At 42.3% G+C, this 6120-nt stretch overlaps 1 protein-coding gene across 1 annotated transcript in view; it reads left to right on the top strand.

Annotated features, from left to right (window-relative positions):
- Cks2 (CDC28 protein kinase regulatory subunit 2) overlaps window positions 1–6120 on the top strand; it is a 96015-nt gene that overhangs the window by 83387 nt on the left and 6508 nt on the right. The gene's annotated exons all lie outside the window — the stretch shown is intronic.

Below are 6120 nucleotides of genomic sequence, written 5' to 3'. Positions count from 1 at the left end.
GACCGGACCAAAAAAAAAAAAATAGATCAAAGACCTCAAAGTTAGACCTGAAACTTTGAAACTTACTTTAGAACTACTACAAGATGGAGGAGAAATAATAATAATTCATTGGCATAAGCAGGAACTTTCTGAAGAGAGGCACAGCAAATACACTTGACAAATGGGATTACATCAAACTCAGAAGTCAATGTACATTAAGTAAAACTGAACTAATTAACTTGAGGTTAGGGACAGGAGGGAGAAATCGGGGGAAAATGAAGGAAGGAATGACAGTGACCAAGAAGCACTGTTCTTATAACCTAATTTGTTTTAATTAATTTACTTTGTTATAACAGAGGTGATGTAAAGAGGGATTACAATTACATGTGTCAGGTAATAAGTACATTTTGTACAGTGTCTTCTGTTCCTTCACTATCTCCCCATCCCTCCCGTCTCCACCCAGGAGTTGTACAGTTCACTTTCATCAGTGGCCAGCGAGTTCCACTGCTGTACTTTTTTGCCCTTTTCCCCTCAAGTTCTGTTTCTTCTCTCCAACCATCCAACCTGACTTAATTGTATAACCCTTTTGTACAATTACTTAAAAAAATTTCAAAAAAAGAAACAAACCTGTTAAACGTGGGAGAGTGACAGACTGGATTAGTTTCCTCCAGGTATGTGTATACACACACATGGAAATGTCACAATGAACCCTCCTCCTTTCACAATTAATGTATGCTTATTTAAAAAAAATTGGGCCGGGTGCTGGTGGCTCACGCCTGTAATCCTAGCTATTAAGGAAGCTGAGATCTGAAGATCACAGTTCAAAGCTAGCCCAGGCAAGAAAGTCCGTGAGACCCTTATTGCCAATAAACCACCAGAAAACCAGAAGTGGCGCTGTGGCTCAAGTTGTACAGCACTAGACTTGAGCTGAAGAGCTGAGGGACAGTGCTAGGCCCAGAGTTCAAGCCCTATGACTGACCAAAAAAAGAATGCTTAGTATTCAAAAATTTTATCTCAGGGGCTGAGGTTATAGCTCAAGTGATAGAACACTTGCTTAGGCCTTGAGTTTAATCCTCAGCTCTGCAAGGAAACTAAAAATAAAATAAATTATATTGTTTTGATTAAAAATTTTAGTTAATGTTTCACAGCTGAACTTTTTATTCACTCGGCCCACTATAGATGCTTGATGTGGAGGCTCACAAACCACAAGGGAAAAATGTTGATGCAAATTTTAAAGTGCATTCTAGATAGCTAGCATTATTATTTGGGTAAGCAGAATCAATGTTATCCTCAAGTGTAAGGCTCTCCCACAAGACAGTAGCAGCCAACCAGGACTACTTTTGCCATTGTGCACTAAACTTTTAATGTCATTAATTGTCACTGTCATTAGTGCTCTGCTGATAGCAAAGTTCCAGATGAATGATGAATTGTAATTCTTGGGCATGCTCTACTCTTAGCTTAGAAAGGACCAGTATTCTTTCATTAGGTAAATACCAATCCAAACCTAAACTTCCTGTGAGAGCCATTATAAAAATAAAGTAGCAGAGAGACTGGGGATGTTGCTCAGTAGTATGAGGCACTGAGTTAAATCTCTAGCACTGTGCTGGGTGCTGGAGGCTGTAATCTGGGCTAGTCAGGAGGCTAAGATCTGAGGATCATGGTTCAAATCCAGCCCCAGCAAGAAAGCCCTTGAGACTCTTATCTCCAATAAACCACTTAGAAAACCGGAAGTGGCACTGTGGTTCAAGTGGTAGAGCGCTAGCCTTGAGCTGAAGAGCTGAGGGACAGCGCTCAGGCCCAGAGTTCAAGCCCCACAATTGGAAAAAACAAAACAAAACTCTAGCACTGCAACAACAACAATGACAACAACAACAAAAACACAAAGCTGAGAAATCTAATTCCTGTTCATTGCTGAATTTTTTTGCCAGTCTTGGGCTTGAACTCAGGGCCAGGCACTGTCCCTGAGCTTCTTTTGCTCAAGGCTAGCACTCTACTTCTTGAGTCACAGCATCACTTCCAGCTTTTTCTGTTTATGTGGTACTGAGGAATGGAACCCAGGGCTTCATGCATGCTAGGCAAGCACTCTATTACTAAGCCATGTTCCCAGTGAAATTTTTGTCAGTCCTTTTAGTCAATCTTGCCATCATACTGGAAACTTTCAGTATGACTTTATTAGAGCATGAGCCTAGCACCATGGAAGCCCTGGCTCAATCACTTGAGTGTACTTCCAGCTCTGCGTTTTGCTGGTTATTTTGAAGATGGAGTTTAGCAAACTTTTCTGCCCAGGCTGGCCTCAAACCTAGTATTTCATCAGATAGTAGCCTCCTGAATAGCTAGGATTATAGGCATGATCTCATGTTCTGTTGTTGTTGTTGTTTTTGCTTTTTGATCAGTCGTGGAGCCTGAACTCTGAGCCTGGGAGCTGTCCCTGAGCTCTTCAGTTCAAAGTGAGTGCTCTACCACTTGATCCATGGCACCACTTCTGGTTTTCTGGTGGTTAATTGGAGATAAAAGTCTCATGGACTTTCCAACCTGGGCTGGCTTTGAACTGTGATCCTCAGATCTCAGCTTCCTGAGTAGCTAGGATTACAGGCATGAGCCACTGGCACTTGACATGATCTCATGTTTTGACATGCCTTCAACTTCGTAACTTCCTTACAGTTTCTTCCTGTCCATCCTCCACATTTCTCTTAGTTACCCTTATCATATTCAATATTACATGGCTCACATTAATCAGTGAACAAACTTCTTAGAAAGGAGCCCAAGAGTCGGGTGCCAGTGGCTTACGCCTGTAATCCCAGCTACTCAAAAGGCTGAGATCTGAGGATCGTGGTTCAGAGCCAGCCCAGGCAGGAAAATCCATGAGACTCTTATCTCCAATAAACCACTAGAAAAAAAAAAAAACCGAAATGGCACTGTGGCTCAAGCGATAGAGCGCTTGCCTTGAACTGAAGAGCTGAGGGATAGTGCTCAAGCCCAGAGTTCAAGCCCCATGACCTAAAAAAAAAAAAGAAAGAAAGAAAGAAAGAAAGGAGCCCAAGAAACCTTTCTCAGGTTGGCCCAATCCATTGTATTAGTTTCTTACTACTGTTTTAACAAACTACTACAAATTCAGGAACTTAAAATACAATGTACTACCTTATAGTTCCTTAAGTCAGAATTCCTATTTCAGGACTTAGGTTAAAATCATAGTTGGTAGCAATGCTGAGTTCCTTCTAGAAAACAGGGAAGAATCTGTTCTTGTTTTCCAATTTCCAGTCAGCTGCACACCCTTCGTGTCACATAACTGAACTTTGTCTCCCTCCTATAATCACCTTTCTGGGTCACCTTAATGGAACATGGGGGCAACTATCTGCCTCATCTGTTCTTCAGATTCACTTCCCACTACTTTCCTCCTCAAATTCTCTACGTTCTAAGCTATAATCCTTCACTATTTTTCGGGTACAGTATGTTTTTCTACATCTTTATAAATGCTAACTTCTCTATTGGAAAGGTGTTTCCCCTCTTCTGGTTTTCTACCTATATAATTCCATAAGATAGTATAGATGACTGGTTATGAGGCCTATATAAGTGGAAGGCCAGGCCTAAAACTGAAGTCAGATTGTTCAAGATGAAATATGAGTCTACTACTTAATAGCTTCATGGATTATTCTTTTACTTAGGTCTTAAGTACCAGGCTATAAGAAATATATGGGATGGAAAAACAAATTACACCATGAGAAAGATCTCAAATCTAGACAGGAATGTCTGACAGGCATAATGAAGGTTCAAAACAAAGTATATGTGAGGTAATCAGGAAAAATTTGAAGCTAAGGAACTCTAAGCATAATGACTGGTTGAATATCTTTTAAAGTTGGACATAATAATGCCTATTACTGGGGTTACAGGTGTGCAAGAGAATTGTGAGTTCAAGGCCAGCAAGATGTTCTGTAACAAAAGAGAAAGATGACCCATGACTAGCGAAATTAGTTGAAGCTCAGTCATTGGTACATGGGAGTTGATTACACTAGTTTGATTTTTCCACAATCTCTTTAAAAATATATACATTAAGAACTTCTTTCCCAGGTTCTGTGGAATAATTTATCTCCCTTAAGAGTTTACATCTTTACCATTATAGTACATAAGACTTAGGACATGCTCATCATATACAAGGGACTTTTCAAGTGCTAAGCACAAAACAGTAAACAAATGCACTAATTGGTTACATGGAAGGTATATTATAATGCAAGGAAAAACAATACATAAGGCAACAAGCAATTACAAAGTATAATAAACGGTGGGCAGGAAACGCATAGTATTCTTTTTTTTTTTTGGGTCCGGTCGTGGGGCCTGAACTCTGGGCCTGGGTGCTGTCCCTCAACTCTTCAGCTGAAAGCTAGTGTTCTACCACTTGAGCCACAGCGCCGCTTCCGGCTTTTTTGTTTTTGCTTATGTGGTGTTGAGGAATCGAACTCAGGGCCTCAGGCATGCAAGGCAAGCACCTTAACCACTGAGCCACCTTCCCAGCCCAATGGAAACGCATAGTATTCTATCAATAGAGAAACCTGAGGAGATCAAGGTACCTAACTGCAGAGAGGGTGACTAAGAAAGACCTTTTACAAAGAGGCACTCTCAGACTAACATCTGAGGTATGCTATGTCTTATGGAGAGAATTTACACACAATTTATAGGTTAAAAACCTTAATCCCAGCTTCCATCCCAGTGACAGTGACTTAGGAAGTAACGTGCCATTAGTATAGCATAGCACCACCAATAAATCCTAAATTTTGTAAGCTGTCAGGAGATCTCATCATCCCCATACTGGGGCTTGAACTCAGAGCCATGATGCTCTTTTTTGTTTTGTTTTTTGGGTCCGGTCGTGGGGCCTGAACTCTGGGCCTGGGCACTGTCCCTCAGCTCTTCAGCTCAAGGCTAGTACTCTACCACTTAAGCCACAGCGCCACTTCCAGCTTTTTTCTTTTTGCTTATGTGGTACGGAGGAATCGAACCCAGGGCCTCATGCATGCAAGGCAAGCACTCTACCACTGAGCCACCTTCCCAGCCCCATGATACTCTTTCTTAAGTGTTTCAACTCAAGATTTGTGCTCTACCACATAAGCCACCTTTACAGTTTCAGCTTTTTGGTGATTAACTGGAGAATCAGGATCCTCAGATCTCAGCCTCTGGAGTAGTTCAGATTACACACTGAGCCACCAGTACTGGTGGCTTTTAATCATGTTAGAAGACACAGAAATGGGCTGTGTGAAGCCTCAAAAAGGATAGTCTAAGAATTGTGTTAGCACCTGACCTTCCTTCTGCCAGCAGAAAAGGGGATTTGTTCCTAACACCCACGCTATCTATGGCAGTTCTCCACAGAAGCCCCATGGTACAACAGGGTGGGAGGGACACAGTGTGGGTTCAAATCATTGTGCAAGGTGCAGAACAATTTTATTTCCTATAAAACTAAGCAAATACCAACATGTTGTAAGTCACTTCTAATTATATGATGTAAAAGTAACTATCTTCACATCTTGGTTTATATTCCTCCAGTAACTTATTTTACAAACACATAAATGCCTTTTTTTTGGTGCCGGTCTTGGGTCTTGAACTCGAGGCCTGGGTACTATCCCTGAGCTTTTTCTGTTCAAGACTCTACCCCCTTGAGTCACAGCTCCACTTCCAGCTGTTTGCTGGTTAACTGGAGACGTCTCCCCAATTATAGATAAAACTTTCCTGCCCAGGCTGGCTTTGAACTGCAATCCCCAGATCTCAGCCTCTTAAGTAGCTGGGATTAAGGTAGTGTATTTCCGTGCTGGGCCTGGGACTCCAGGCCAGTTCTCTACCTCCAGCATTTTGGCTGTTATTTGGAGATAAAAGCGCACTTCCTCTGTGCACTTCTGAAGTTGGGAGTCAGTATTCAGAAGCCAGGGGAATTTCAAAATCACTCTCAGCCCCATTAAGGCAGCTGCAAGCGTTGTTACTTTGGGGGTGCGGAAGACCCCCCTCTCCCCCCTTGAGATGGACAACTGGGGTAAGTCTACAGAGACCGTCCCGCCCCGGCGCTTTTCCAGAAGCTTCCAACGTTGGAGAACTGTTTCCTCCAGAGGGTATGCTGAAGACCTGGCAGGTAGGTGCGTCCGGGAGGCTCCCCTCCCCCCTTCC

Source organism: Dipodomys ordii, unplaced genomic scaffold (genome assembly GCF_000151885.1).
Source record: "Dipodomys ordii isolate 6190 unplaced genomic scaffold, Dord_2.0 Scaffold68, whole genome shotgun sequence".
In the NCBI taxonomy this organism is placed as follows: domain Eukaryota; kingdom Metazoa; phylum Chordata; class Mammalia; order Rodentia; family Heteromyidae; genus Dipodomys; species Dipodomys ordii.
The sequence above is the reverse complement of the archived record's forward strand: the minus strand, read 5'-3'. Positions and strand labels throughout refer to the sequence as shown.